General features: G+C 45.9%; 1 protein-coding gene and 15 non-coding genes across 17 annotated transcripts in view; 1 reads left to right on the top strand and 15 right to left on the bottom strand.

Annotated features, from left to right (window-relative positions):
* Nucleotides 1–14,624, top strand: part of adisspb (adipose secreted signaling protein b) — a 55,973-nt gene that overhangs the window by 6,987 nt on the left and 34,362 nt on the right. The window lies entirely within an intron of this gene.
* trnan-guu (transfer RNA asparagine (anticodon GUU)) lies at nt 230–303 on the bottom strand. The gene has a single exon. It is a non-coding gene; the product is annotated as a tRNA-Asn (tRNA).
* On the bottom strand, nt 1,250–1,323 carry trnan-guu (transfer RNA asparagine (anticodon GUU)). Its single transcript has one exon. It is a non-coding gene; the product is annotated as a tRNA-Asn (tRNA).
* On the bottom strand, nt 2,270–2,343 carry trnan-guu (transfer RNA asparagine (anticodon GUU)). Its single transcript has one exon. It is a non-coding gene; the product is annotated as a tRNA-Asn (tRNA).
* Nucleotides 3,290–3,363, bottom strand: trnan-guu (transfer RNA asparagine (anticodon GUU)). Its single transcript has one exon. It is a non-coding gene; the product is annotated as a tRNA-Asn (tRNA).
* trnan-guu (transfer RNA asparagine (anticodon GUU)) lies at nt 4,310–4,383 on the bottom strand. The gene has a single exon. It is a non-coding gene; the product is annotated as a tRNA-Asn (tRNA).
* trnan-guu (transfer RNA asparagine (anticodon GUU)) lies at nt 5,330–5,403 on the bottom strand. Its single transcript has one exon. It is a non-coding gene; the product is annotated as a tRNA-Asn (tRNA).
* Nucleotides 6,350–6,423, bottom strand: trnan-guu (transfer RNA asparagine (anticodon GUU)). Its single transcript has one exon. It is a non-coding gene; the product is annotated as a tRNA-Asn (tRNA).
* Nucleotides 7,370–7,443, bottom strand: trnan-guu (transfer RNA asparagine (anticodon GUU)). Its single transcript has one exon. It is a non-coding gene; the product is annotated as a tRNA-Asn (tRNA).
* On the bottom strand, nt 8,381–8,454 carry trnan-guu (transfer RNA asparagine (anticodon GUU)). The gene has a single exon. It is a non-coding gene; the product is annotated as a tRNA-Asn (tRNA).
* Nucleotides 9,401–9,474, bottom strand: trnan-guu (transfer RNA asparagine (anticodon GUU)). Its single transcript has one exon. It is a non-coding gene; the product is annotated as a tRNA-Asn (tRNA).
* trnan-guu (transfer RNA asparagine (anticodon GUU)) lies at nt 10,423–10,496 on the bottom strand. The gene has a single exon. It is a non-coding gene; the product is annotated as a tRNA-Asn (tRNA).
* trnan-guu (transfer RNA asparagine (anticodon GUU)) lies at nt 11,443–11,516 on the bottom strand. Its single transcript has one exon. It is a non-coding gene; the product is annotated as a tRNA-Asn (tRNA).
* On the bottom strand, nt 12,463–12,536 carry trnan-guu (transfer RNA asparagine (anticodon GUU)). The gene has a single exon. It is a non-coding gene; the product is annotated as a tRNA-Asn (tRNA).
* Nucleotides 13,483–13,556, bottom strand: trnan-guu (transfer RNA asparagine (anticodon GUU)). Its single transcript has one exon. It is a non-coding gene; the product is annotated as a tRNA-Asn (tRNA).
* On the bottom strand, nt 14,503–14,576 carry trnan-guu (transfer RNA asparagine (anticodon GUU)). The gene has a single exon. It is a non-coding gene; the product is annotated as a tRNA-Asn (tRNA).

The raw sequence follows: 14,624 nt of genomic DNA, 5'->3' as shown, positions 1-14,624 counted from the left end.
CTTCTCGGATTTCTGTTGTCTCTTTAGATGTAGGCCACGTCCACTTTCAGCTGCTTCATTCGTCTCTGGGGTGCAATGGGCTCGTGCGCACATTGACCGAAAGGTTGTTGGTTCAGACCCGCCAAGGGACGGTTTTCAACTTCTTAATGCTGAATGTATAGTGAAGTGGGTCTTCATTCTGAATTTCCTGGAAGATTCTGATGCAAAATGCCTTCTAGATTAAAACGGCCGTCCCTGGGTGGGCTCGAACCACCAACCTTTCGGTTAACAGCCGAACGCGCTAACCGATTGCGCCACAGAGACCTTGTGCGGCTGCTACTAGTCACCCATCCTCCACGCAGGCATGCACACATTACCCAGCATATAGTATGAATCCTATGTGAAATTGGAACAAGACGTATGAATCCAGTGTCAAATTGGAACAGAACTTATATGTGCTAATGATCTGGGTGGTCACCCGGGAGTCGTTGGCAGGGTCGTTCACCTAGTTTCAGTTGAGGTGTCTCCCCTTTGTCTGCTGGCTCACAAGGTGGTGAGTCATCAGGTCTCCTGAAATGGTGTGAACGTTGGGTTTGTTTTTGGAAGGAGTGGAGGACTGCATTGTATGTGGGTGATAGGAAGTGCCTTAGCCCACCACCTGCGTTTAAGTAAGGTTTTTCCAATTTGACATGGATGGTTTCCTTGACACCCCTCTCAAACCAGTGGTCTTCTCTGGCCAGTACCTGTACATGGCTGTCCTCAAAGGAGTGCCCGCTCTCCTTTAAATGTAAGATGTTGCAGGGATTGTATTAGTTTATTACTCTCAACTATGCTAAGTGTCAAACATCATTAAAAACTGTTTGAAGTCAGTTTTGAAGAAGAGGGCTAATTTCAACACAGTTTGCCTTCTAAATTATTCTGGGGGTTCAAGCCCACCAGTGGATGTTTTTTGGCATCTCCAAATCTGCTTTTCTGTGATTCAAACCAGAGAAATGCATGTATGTTTTTCGAGCATGATTTGAAAATAAAAGCTACGCACGACTTCTCGGATTTCTGTTGTCTCTTTAGATGTAGGCCACGTCCACTTTCAGCTGCTTCATTCGTCTCTGGGGTGCAATGGGCTCGTGCGCACATTGACCGAAAGGTTGTTGGTTCAGACCCGCCAAGGGACGGTTTTCAACTTCTTAATGCTGAATGTATAGTGAAGTGGGTCTTCATTCTGAATTTCCTGGAAGATTCTGATGCAAAATGCCTTCTAGATTAAAACGGCCGTCCCTGGGTGGGCTCGAACCACCAACCTTTCGGTTAACAGCCGAACGCGCTAACCGATTGCGCCACAGAGACCTTGCGCGGCTACTACTAGTCACCCATCCTCCACACAGGCATGCACACATTACCCAGCATATAGTATGAATCCTATGTGAAATTGGAACAAGACGTATGAATCCAGTGTCAAATTGGAACAGAACTTATATGTGCTAATGATCTGGGTGGTCACCCGGGAGTCGTTGGCAGGGTCGTTCACCTAGTTTCAGTTGAGGTGTCTCCCCTTTGTCTGCTGGCTCACAAGGTGGTGAGTCATCAGGTCTCCTGAAATGGTGTGAACGTTGGGTTTGTTTTTGGAAGGAGTGGAGGACTGCATTGTATGTGGGTGATAGGAAGTGCCTTAGCCCACCACCTGCGTTTAAGTAAGGTTTTTCCAATTTGACATGGATGGTTTCCTTGACACCCCTCTCAAACCAGTGGTCTTCTCTGGCCAGTACCTGTACATGGCTGTCCTCAAAGGAGTGCCCGCTCTCCTTTAAATGTAAGATGTTGCAGGGATTGTATTAGTTTATTACTCTCAACTATGCTAAGTGTCAAACATCATTAAAAACTGTTTGAAGTCAGTTTTAAAGAAGAGGGCTAATTTCAACACAGTTTGCCTTCTAAATTATTCTGGGGGTTCAAGCCCACCAGTGGATGTTTTTTGGCATCTCCAAATCCGCTTTTCTGTGATTCAAAGCAGAGAAATGCATGTATGTTTTTCGAGCATGATTTAAAAATAAAAGCTACGCACGACTTCTCGGATTTCTATTGTCTCTTTAGGTGTAGGCCACGTCCACTTTCAGCTGCTTCATTCGTCTCTGGGGCGCAATGGGGTTGTGCGCACATTGACCGAAAGGTTGTTTGTTCAGACCCGCCAAGGGACGGTTTTCAACTTCTTAATGCTGAATGTATAGTGAAGTGGGTCTTCATTCTGAATTTCCTGGAAGATTCTGATGCAAAATGCCTTCTAGATTAAAACTGCCGTCCCTGGGTGGGCTCGAACCACCAACCTTTCGGTTAACAGCCGAACGCGCTAACCGATTGCGCCACAGAGACCTTGTGCGGCTGCTACTAGTCACCCATCCTCCACGCAGGCATGCACACATTACCCAGCATATAGTATGAATCCTATGTGAAATTGGAACAAGACGTATGAATCCAGTGTCAAATTGGAACAGAACTTATATGTGCTAATGATCTGGGTGGTCACCCGGGAGTCGTTGGCAGGGTCGTTCACCTAGTTTCAGTTGAGGTGTCTCCCCTTTGTCTGCTGGCTCACAAGGTGGTGAGTCATCAGGTCTCCTGAAATGGTGTGAACGTTGGGTTTGTTTTTGGAAGAAGTGGAGGACTGCATTGTATGTGGGTGATAGGAAGTGCCTTAGCCCACCATCTGCGTTTAAGTAAGGTTTTTCCAATTTGACATGGATGGTTTCCTTGACACCCCTCTCAAACCAGTGGTCTTCTCTGGCCAGTACCTGTACATGGCTGTCCTCAAAGGAGTGCCCGCTCTCCTTTAAATGTAAGATGTTGCGGGGATTGTATTAGTTTATTACTCTTAACTATGCTAAGTGTCAAACATCATTAAAAACTGTTTGAAGTCAGTTTTGAAGAAGAGGGCTAATTTCAACACAGTTTGCCTTCTAAATTATTCTGGGGGTTCAAGCCCACCAGTGGATGTTTTTTGGCATCTCCAAATCTGCTTTTCTGTGATTCAAACCAGAGAAATGCATGTATGTTTTTCGAGCATGATTTGAAAATAGAAGCTACGCACGACTTCTCGGATTTCTGTTGTCTCTTTAGATGTAGGCCACGTCCACTTTCAGCTGCTTCATTCGTCTCTGGGGTGCAATGGGCTCGTGCGCACATTGACCGAAAGGTTGTTGGTTCAGACCCGCCAAGGGACGGTTTTCAACTTCTTAATGCTGAATGTATAGTGAAGTGGGTCTTCATGCTGAATTTCCTGGAAGATTCTGATGCAAAATGCCTTCTAGATTAAAACGGCCGTCCCTGGGTGGGCTCGAACCACCAACCTTTCGGTTAACAGCCGAACGCGCTAACCGATTGCGCCACAGAGACCTTGTGCGGCTACTACTAGTCACCCATCCTCCACACAGGCATGCACACATTACCCAGCATATAGTATGAATCCTATGTGAAATTGGAACAAGACGTATGAATCCAGTGTCAAATTGGAACAGAACTTATATGTGCTAATGATCTGGGTGGTCACCCGGGAGTCGTTGGCAGGGTCGTTCACCTAGTTTCAGTTGAGGTGTCTCCCCTTTGTCTGCTGGCTCACAAGGTGGTGAGTCATCAGGTCTCCTGAAATGGTGTGAACGTTGGGTTTGTTTTTGGAAGGAGTGGAGGACTGCATTGTATGTGGGTGATAGGAAGTGCCTTAGCCCACCACCTGCGTTTAAGTAAGGTTTTTCCAATTTGACATGGATGGTTTCCTTGACACCCCTCTCAAACCAGTGGTCTTCTCTGGCCAGTACCTGTACATGGCTGTCCTCAAAGGAGTGCCCGCTCTCCTTTAAATGTAAGATGTTGCAGGGATTGTATTAGTTTATTACTCTCAACTATGCTAAGTGTCAAACATCATTAAAAACTGTTTGAAGTCAGTTTTGAAGAAGAGGGCTAATTTCAACACAGTTTGCCTTCTAAATTATTCTGGGGGTTCAAGCCCACCAGTGGATGTTTTTTGGCATCTCCAAATCCGCTTTTCTGTGATTCAAAGCAGAGAAATGCATGTATGTTTTTCGAGCATGATTTAAAAATAAAAGCTACGCACGACTTCTCGGATTTCTATTGTCTCTTTAGGTGTAGGCCACGTCCACTTTCAGCTGCTTCATTCGTCTCTGGGGTGCAATGGGCTCGTGCGCACATTGACCGAAAGGTTGTTTGTTCAGACCCGCCAAGGGACGGTTTTCAACTTCTTAATGCTGAATGTATAGTGAAGTGGGTCTTCATTCTGAATTTCCTGGAAGATTCTGATGCAAAATGCCTTCTAGATTAAAACGGCCGTCCCTGGGTGGGCTCGAACCACCAACCTTTCGGTTAACAGCCGAACGCGCTAACCGATTGCGCCACAGAGACCTTGTGCGGCTGCTACTAGTCACCCATCCTCCACGCAGGCATGCACACATTACCCAGCATATAGTATGAATCCTATGTGAAATTGGAACAAGACGTATGAATCCAGTGTCAAATTGGAACAGAACTTATATGTGCTAATGATCTGGGTGGTCACCCGGGAGTCGTTGGCAGGGTCGTTCACCTAGTTTCAGTTGAGGTGTCTCCCCTTTGTCTGCTGGCTCACAAGGTGGTGAGTCATCAGGTCTCCTGAAATGGTGTGAACGTTGGGTTTGTTTTTGGAAGAAGTGGAGGACTGCATTGTATGTGGGTGATAGGAAGTGCCTTAGCCCACCATCTGTGTTTAAGTAAGGTTTTTCCAATTTGACATGGATGGTTTCCTTGACACCCCTCTCAAACCAGTGGTCTTCTCTGGCCAGTACCTGTACATGGCTGTCCTCAAAGGAGTGCCCGCTCTCCTTTAAATGTAAGATGTTGCGGGGATTGTATTAGTTTATTACTCTTAACTATGCTAAGTGTCAAACATCATTAAAAACTGTTTGAAGTCAGTTTTGAAGAAGAGGGCTAATTTCAACACAGTTTGCCTTCTAAATTATTCTGGGGGTTCAAGCCCACCAGTGGATGTTTTTTGGCATCTCCAAATCTGCTTTTCTGTGATTCAAACCAGAGAAATGCATGTATGTTTTTCGAGCATGATTTGAAAATAGAAGCTACGCACGACTTCTCGGATTTCTGTTGTCTCTTTAGATGTAGGCCACGTCCACTTTCAGCTGCTTCATTCGTCTCTGGGGTGCAATGGGCTCGTGCGCACATTGACCGAAAGGTTGTTGGTTCAGACCCGCCAAGGGACGGTTTTCAACTTCTTAATGCTGAATGTATAGTGAAGTGGGTCTTCATTCTGAATTTCCTGGAAGATTCTGATGCAAAATGCCTTCTAGATTAAAACGGCCGTCCCTGGGTGGGCTCGAACCACCAACCTTTCGGTTAACAGCCGAACGCGCTAACCGATTGCGCCACAGAGACCTTGCGCGGCTACTACTAGTCACCCATCCTCCACACAGGCATGCACACATTACCCAGCATATAGTATGAATCCTATGTGAAATTGGAACAAGACGTATGAATCCAGTGTCAAATTGGAACAGAACTTATATGTGCTAATGATCTGGGTGGTCACCCGGGAGTCGTTGGCAGGGTCGTTCACCTAGTTTCAGTTGAGGTGTCTCCCCTTTGTCTGCTGGCTCACAAGGTGGTGAGTCATCAGGTCTCCTGAAATGGTGTGAACGTTGGGTTTGTTTTTGGAAGGAGTGGAGGACTGCATTGTATGTGGGTGATAGGAAGTGCCTTAGCCCACCACCTGCGTTTAAGTAAGGTTTTTCCAATTTGACATGGATGGTTTCCTTGACACCCCTCTCAAACCAGTGGTCTTCTCTGGCCAGTACCTGTACATGGCTGTCCTCAAAGGAGTGCCCGCTCTCCTTTAAATGTAAGATGTTGCAGGGATTGTATTAGTTTATTACTCTCAACTATGCTAAGTGTCAAACATCATTAAAAACTGTTTGAAGTCAGTTTTGAAGAAGAGGGCTAATTTCAACACAGTTTGCCTTCTAAATTATTCTGGGGGTTCAAGCCCACCAGTGGATGTTTTTTGGCATCTCCAAATCCGCTTTTCTGTGATTCAAAGCAGAGAAATGCATGTATGTTTTTCGAGCATGATTTAAAAATAAAAGCTACGCACGACTTCTCGGATTTCTATTGTCTCTTTAGGTGTAGGCCACGTCCACTTTCAGCTGCTTCATTCGTCTCTGGGGTGCAATGGGGTTGTGCGCACATTGACCGAAAGGTTGTTTGTTCAGACCCGCCAAGGGACGGTTTTCAACTTCTTAATGCTGAATGTATAGTGAAGTGGGTCTTCATTCTGAATTTCCTGGAAGATTCTGATGCAAAATGCCTTCTAGATTAAAACTGCCGTCCCTGGGTGGGCTCGAACCACCAACCTTTCGGTTAACAGCCGAACGCGCTAACCGATTGCGCCACAGAGACCTTGTGCGGCTGCTACTAGTCACCCATCCTCCACGCAGGCATGCACACATTACCCAGCATATAGTATGAATCCTATGTGAAATTGGAACAAGACGTATGAATCCAGTGTCAAATTGGAACAGAACTTATATGTGCTAATGATCTGGGTGGTCACCCGGGAGTCGTTGGCAGGGTCGTTCACCTAGTTTCAGTTGAGGTGTCTCCCCTTTGTCTGCTGGCTCACAAGGTGGTGAGTCATCAGGTCTCCTGAAATGGTGTGAACGTTGGGTTTGTTTTTGGAAGAAGTGGAGGACTGCATTGTATGTGGGTGATAGGAAGTGCCTTAGCCCACCATCTGCGTTTAAGTAAGGTTTTTCCAATTTGACATGGATGGTTTCCTTGACACCCCTCTCAAACCAGTGGTCTTCTCTGGCCAGTACCTGTACATGGCTGTCCTCAAAGGAGTGCCCGCTCTCCTTTAAATGTAAGATGTTGCGGGGATTGTATTAGTTTATTACTCTTAACTATGCTAAGTGTCAAACATCATTAAAAACTGTTTGAAGTCAGTTTTGAAGAAGAGGGCTAATTTCAACACAGTTTGCCTTCTAAATTATTCTGGGGGTTCAAGCCCACCAGTGGATGTTTTTTGGCATCTCCAAATCTGCTTTTCTGTGATTCAAACCAGAGAAATGCATGTATGTTTTTCGAGCATGATTTGAAAATAGAAGCTACGCACGACTTCTCGGATTTCTGTTGTCTCTTTAGATGTAGGCCACGTCCACTTTCAGCTGCTTCATTCGTCTCTGGGGTGCAATGGGCTCGTGCGCACATTGACCGAAAGGTTGTTGGTTCAGACCCGCCAAGGGACGGTTTTCAACTTCTTAATGCTGAATGTATAGTGAAGTGGGTCTTCATGCTGAATTTCCTGGAAGATTCTGATGCAAAATGCCTTCTAGATTAAAACGGCCGTCCCTGGGTGGGCTCGAACCACCAACCTTTCGGTTAACAGCCGAACGCGCTAACCGATTGCGCCACAGAGACCTTGTGCGGCTACTACTAGTCACCCATCCTCCACACAGGCATGCACACATTACCCAGCATATAGTATGAATCCTATGTGAAATTGGAACAAGACGTATGAATCCAGTGTCAAATTGGAACAGAACTTATATGTGCTAATGATCTGGGTGGTCACCCGGGAGTCGTTGGCAGGGTCGTTCACCTAGTTTCAGTTGAGGTGTCTCCCCTTTGTCTGCTGGCTCACAAGGTGGTGAGTCATCAGGTCTCCTGAAATGGTGTGAACGTTGGGTTTGTTTTTGGAAGGAGTGGAGGACTGCATTGTATGTGGGTGATAGGAAGTGCCTTAGCCCACCACCTGCGTTTAAGTAAGGTTTTTCCAATTTGACATGGATGGTTTCCTTGACACCCCTCTCAAACCAGTGGTCTTCTCTGGCCAGTACCTGTACATGGCTGTCCTCAAAGGAGTGCCCGCTCTCCTTTAAATGTAAGATGTTGCAGGGATTGTATTAGTTTATTACTCTCAACTATGCTAAGTGTCAAACATCATTAAAAACTGTTTGAAGTCAGTTTTGAAGAAGAGGGCTAATTTCAACACAGTTTGCCTTCTAAATTATTCTGGGGGTTCAAGCCCACCAGTGGATGTTTTTTGGCATCTCCAAATCCGCTTTTCTGTGATTCAAAGCAGAGAAATGCATGTATGTTTTTCGAGCATGATTTAAAAATAAAAGCTACGCACGACTTCTCTTGTCTCTTTAGGTGTAGGCCACGTCCACTTTCAGCTGCTTCATTCGTCTCTGGGGTGCAATGGGGTTGTGCGCACATTGACCGAAAGGTTGTTTGTTCAGACCCGCCAAGGGACGGTTTTCAACTTCTTAATGCTGAATGTATAGTGAAGTGGGTCTTCATTCTGAATTTCCTGGAAGATTCTGATGCAAAATGCCTGCTAGATTAAAACGGCCGTCCCTGGGTGGGCTCGAACCACCAACCTTTCGGTTAACAGCCGAACGCGCTAACCGATTGCGCCACAGAGACCTTGTGCGGCTACTACTAGTCACCCATCCTCCACGCAGGCATGCACACATTACCCAGCATATAGTATGAATCCTATGTGAAATTGGAACAAGACGTATGAATCCAGTGTCAAATTGGAACAGAACTTATATGTGCTAATGATCTGGGTGGTCACCCGGGAGTCGTTGGCAGGGTCGTTCACCTAGTTTCAGTTGAGGTGTCTCCCCTTTGTCTGCTGGCTCACAAGGTGGTGAGTCATCAGGTCTCCTGAAATGGTGTGAACGTTGGGTTTGTTTTTGGAAGAAGTGGAGGACTGCATTGTATGTGGGTGATAGGAAGTGCCTTAGCCCACCATCTGTGTTTAAGTAAGGTTTTTCCAATTTGACATGGATGGTTTCCTTGACACCCCTCTCAAACCAGTGGTCTTCTCTGGCCAGTACCTGTACATGGCTGTCCTCAAAGGAGTGCCCGCTCTCCTTTAAATGTAAGATGTTGCGGGGATTGTATTAGTTTATTACTCTTAACTATGCTAAGTGTCAAACATCATTAAAAACTGTTTGAAGTCAGTTTTAAAGAAGAGGGCTAATTTCAACACAGTTTGCCTTCTAAATTATTCTGGGGGTTCAAGCCCACCAGTGGATGTTTTTTGGCATCTCCAAATCTGCTTTTCTGTGATTCAAACCAGAGAAATGCATGTATGTTTTTCGAGCATGATTTGAAAATAGAAGCTACGCACGACTTCTCGGATTTCTGTTGTCTCTTTAGATGTAGGCCACGTCCACTTTCAGCTGCTTCATTCGTCTCTGGGGTGCAATGGGCTCGTGCGCACATTGACCGAAAGGTTGTTGGTTCAGACCCGCCAAGGGACGGTTTTCAACTTCTTAATGCTGAATGTATAGTGAAGTGGGTCTTCATGCTGAATTTCCTGGAAGATTCTGATGCAAAATGCCTTCTAGATTAAAACGGCCGTCCCTGGGTGGGCTCGAACCACCAACCTTTCGGTTAACAGCCGAACGCGCTAACCGATTGCGCCACAGAGACCTTGTGCGGCTACTACTAGTCACCCATCCTCCACACAGGCATGCACACATTACCCAGCATATAGTATGAATCCTATGTGAAATTGGAACAAGACGTATGAATCCAGTGTCAAATTGGAACAGAACTTATATGTGCTAATGATCTGGGTGGTCACCCGGGAGTCGTTGGCAGGGTCGTTCACCTAGTTTCAGTTGAGGTGTCTCCCCTTTGTCTGCTGGCTCACAAGGTGGTGAGTCATCAGGTCTCCTGAAATGGTGTGAACGTTGGGTTTGTTTTTGGAAGGAGTGGAGGACTGCATTGTATGTGGGTGATAGGAAGTGCCTTAGCCCACCACCTGCGTTTAAGTAAGGTTTTTCCAATTTGACATGGATGGTTTCCTTGACACCCCTCTCAAACCAGTGGTCTTCTCTGGCCAGTACCTGTACATGGCTGTCCTCAAAGGAGTGCCCGCTCTCCTTTAAATGTAAGATGTTGCAGGGATTGTATTAGTTTATTACTCTCAACTATGCTAAGTGTCAAACATCATTAAAAACTGTTTGAAGTCAGTTTTGAAGAAGAGGGCTAATTTCAACACAGTTTGCCTTCTAAATTATTCTGGGGGTTCAAGCCCACCAGTGGATGTTTTTTGGCATCTCCAAATCTGCTTTTCTGTGATTCAAACCAGAGAAATGCATGTATGTTTTTCGAGCATGATTTGAAAATAAAAGCTACGCACGACTTCTCGGATTTCTGTTGTCTCTTTAGATGTAGGCCACGTCCACTTTCAGCTGCTTCATTCGTCTCTGGGGTGCAATGGGGTTGTGCGCACATTGACCGAAAGGTTGTTTGTTCAGACCCGCCAAGGGACGGTTTTCAACTTCTTAATGCTGAATGTATAGTGAGAAGTGGGTCTTCATTCTGAATTTCCTGGAAGATTCTGATGCAAAATGCCTTCTAGATTAAAACGGCCGTCCCTGGGTGGGCTCGAACCACCAACCTTTCGGTTAACAGCCGAACGCGCTAACCGATTGCGCCACAGAGACCTTGTGCGGCTGCTACTAGTCACCCATCCTCCACGCAGGCATGCACACATTACCCAGCATATAGTATGAATCCTATGTGAAATTGGAACAAGACGTATGAATCCAGTGTCAAATTGGAACAGAACTTATATGTGCTAATGATCTGGGTGGTCACCCGGGAGTCGTTGGCAGGGTCGTTCACCTAGTTTCAGTTGAGGTGTCTCCCCTTTGTCTGCTGGCTCACAAGGTGGTGAGTCATCAGGTCTCCTGAAATGGTGTGAACGTTGGGTTTGTTTTTGGAAGGAGTGGAGGACTGCATTGTATGTGGGTGATAGGAAGTGCCTTAGCCCACCACCTGCGTTTAAGTAAGGTTTTTCCAATTTGACATGGATGGTTTCCTTGACACCCCTCTCAAACCAGTGGTCTTCTCTGGCCAGTACCTGTACATGGCTGTCCTCAAAGGAGTGCCCGCTCTCCTTTAAATGTAAGATGTTGCAGGGATTGTATTAGTTTATTACTCTCAACTATGCTAAGTGTCAAACATCATTAAAAACTGTTTGAAGTCAGTTTTGAAGAAGAGGGCTAATTTCAACACAGTTTGCCTTCTAAATTATTCTGGGGGTTCAAGCCCACCAGTGGATGTTTTTTGGCATCTCCAAATCCGCTTTTCTGTGATTCAAAGCAGAGAAATGCATGTATGTTTTTCGAGCATGATTTAAAAATAAAAGCTACGCACGACTTCTCGGATTTCTATTGTCTCTTTAGGTGTAGGCCACGTCCACTTTCAGCTGCTTCATTCGTCTCTGGGGTGCAATGGGGTTGTGCGCACATTGACCGAAAGGTTGTTTGTTCAGACCCGCCAAGGGACGGTTTTCAACTTCTTAATGCTGAATGTATAGTGAAGTGGGTCTTCATTCTGAATTTCCTGGAAGATTCTGATGCAAAATGCCTTCTAGATTAAAACTGCCGTCCCTGGGTGGGCTCGAACCACCAACCTTTCGGTTAACAGCCGAACGCGCTAACCGATTGCGCCACAGAGACCTTGTGCGGCTGCTACTAGTCACCCATCCTCCACGCAGGCATGCACACATTACCCAGCATATAGTATGAATCCTATGTGAAATTGGAACAAGACGTATGAATCCAGTGTCAAATTGGAACAGAACTTATATGTGCTAATGATCTGGGTGGTCACCCGGGAGTCGTTGGCAGGGTCGTTCACCTAGTTTCAGTTGAGGTGTCTCCCCTTTGTCTGCTGGCTCACAAGGTGGTGAGTCATCAGGTCTCCTGAAATGGTGTGAACGTTGGGTTTGTTTTTGGAAGAAGTGGAGGACTGCATTGTATGTGGGTGATAGGAAGTGCCTTAGCCCACCATCTGCGTTTAAGTAAGGTTTTTCCAATTTGACATGGATGGTTTCCTTGACACCCCTCTCAAACCAGTGGTCTTCTCTGGCCAGTACCTGTACATGGCTGTCCTCAAAGGAGTGCCCGCTCTCCTTTAAATGTAAGATGTTGCGGGGATTGTATTAGTTTATTACTCTTAACTATGCTAAGTGTCAAACATCATTAAAAACTGTTTGAAGTCAGTTTTGAAGAAGAGGGCTAATTTCAACACAGTTTGCCTTCTAAATTATTCTGGGGGTTCAAGCCCACCAGTGGATGTTTTTTGGCATCTCCAAATCTGCTTTTCTGTGATTCAAACCAGAGAAATGCATGTATGTTTTTCGAGCATGATTTGAAAATAGAAGCTACGCACGACTTCTCGGATTTCTGTTGTCTCTTTAGATGTAGGCCACGTCCACTTTCAGCTGCTTCATTCGTCTCTGGGGTGCAATGGGCTCGTGCGCACATTGACCGAAAGGTTGTTGGTTCAGACCCGCCAAGGGACGGTTTTCAACTTCTTAATGCTGAATGTATAGTGAAGTGGGTCTTCATGCTGAATTTCCTGGAAGATTCTGATGCAAAATGCCTTCTAGATTAAAACGGCCGTCCCTGGGTGGGCTCGAACCACCAACCTTTCGGTTAACAGCCGAACGCGCTAACCGATTGCGCCACAGAGACCTTGTGCGGCTACTACTAGTCACCCATCCTCCACACAGGCATGCACACATTACCCAGCATATAGTATGAATCCTATGTGAAATTGGAACAAGACGTATGAATCCAGTGTCAAATTGGAACAGAACTTATATGTGCTAATGATCTGGGTGGTCACCCGGGAGTCGTTGGCAGGGTCGTTCACCTAGTTTCAGTTGAGGTGTCTCCCCTTTGTCTGCTGGCTCACAAGGTGGTGAGTCATCAGGTCTCCTGAAATGGTGTGAACGTTGGGTTTGTTTTTGGAAGGAGTGGAGGACTGCATTGTATGTGGGTGATAGGAAGTGCCTTAGCCCACCACCTGCGTTTAAGTAAGGTTTTTCCAATTTGACATGGATGGTTTCCTTGACACCCCTCTCAAACCAGTGGTCTTCTCTGGCCAGTACCTGTACATGGCTGTCCTCAAAGGAGTGCCCGCTCTCCTTTAAATGTAAGATGTTGCAGGGATTGTATTAGTTTATTACTCTCAACTATGCTAAGTGTCAAACATCATTAAAAACTGTTTGAAGTCAGTTTTGAAGAAGAGGGCTAATTTCAACACAGTTTGCCTTCTAAATTATTCTGGGGGTTCAAGCCCACCAGTGGATGTTTTTTGGCATCTCCAAATCCGCTTTTCTGTGATTCAAAGCAGAGAAATGCATGTATGTTTTTCGAGCATGATTTAAAAATAAAAGCTACGCACGACTTCTCGGATTTCTATTGTCTCTTTAGGTGTAGGCCACGTCCACTTTCAGCTGCTTCATTCGTCTCTGGGGTGCAATGGGGTTGTGCGCACATTGACCGAAAGGTTGTTTGTTCAGACCCGCCAAGGGACGGTTTTCAACTTCTTAATGCTGAATGTATAGTGAAGTGGGTCTTCATTCTGAATTTCCTGGAAGATTCTGATGCAAAATGCCTTCTAGATTAAAACGGCCGTCCCTGGGTGGGCTCGAACCACCAACCTTTCGGTTAACAGCCGAACGCGCTAACCGATTGCGCCACAGAGACCTTGTGCGGCTGCTACTAGTCACCCATCCTCCACGCAGGCATGCACACATTACCCAGCATATAGTATGAATCCTATGTGAAATTGGAACAAGACGTATGAATCCAGTGTCAAATTGGAACAGAACTTATATGTGCTAATGATCTGGGTGGTCACCCGGGAGTCGTTGGCAGGGTCGTTCACCTAGTTTCAGTTGAGGTGTCTCCCCTTTGTCTGCTGGCTCACAAGGTGGTGAGTCATCAGGTCTCCTGAAATGGTGTGAACGTTGGGTTTGTTTTTGGAAGAAGTGGAGGACTGCATTGTATGTGGGTGATAGGAAGTGCCTTAGCCCACCATCTGTGTTTAAGTAAGGTTTTTCCAATTTGACATGGATGGTTTCCTTGACACCCCTCTCAAACCAGTGGTCTTCTCTGGCCAGTACCTGTACATGGCTGTCCTCAAAGGAGTGCCCGCTCTCCTTTAAATGTAAGATGTTGCGGGGATTGTATTAGTTTATTACTCTTAACTATGCTAAGTGTCAAACATCATTAAAAACTGTTTGAAGTCAGTTTTGAAGAAGAGGGCTAATTTCAACACAGTTTGCCTTCTAAATTATTCTGGGGGTTCAAGCCCACCAGTGGATGTTTTTTGGCATCTCCAAATCTGCTTTTCTGTGATTCAAACCAGAGAAATGCATGTATGTTTTTCGAGCATGATTTGAAAATAGAAGCTACGCACGACTTCTCGGATTTCTGTTGTCTCTTTAGATGTAGGCCACGTCCACTTTCAGCTGCTTCATTCGTCTCTGGGGTGCAATGGGCTCGTGCGCACATTGACCGAAAGGTTGTTGGTTCAGACCCGCCAAGGGACGGTTTTCAACTTCTTAATGCTGAATGTATAGTGAAGTGGGTCTTCATGCTGAATTTCCTGGAAGATTCTGATGCAAAATGCCTTCTAGATTAAAACGGCCGTCCCTGGGTGGGCTCGAACCACCAACCTTTCGGTTAACAGCCGAACGCGCTAACCGATTGCGCCACAGAGACCTTGTGCGGCTACTACTAGTCACCCATCCTCCACACAGGCATGCACAC

Source organism: Takifugu rubripes, chromosome 8 (assembly GCF_901000725.2).
Source record: "Takifugu rubripes chromosome 8, fTakRub1.2, whole genome shotgun sequence".
Classification (NCBI taxonomy): Eukaryota; Metazoa; Chordata; class Actinopteri; order Tetraodontiformes; family Tetraodontidae; genus Takifugu; species Takifugu rubripes.
This window is presented reverse-complemented; position numbering and strand designations above follow the sequence as displayed.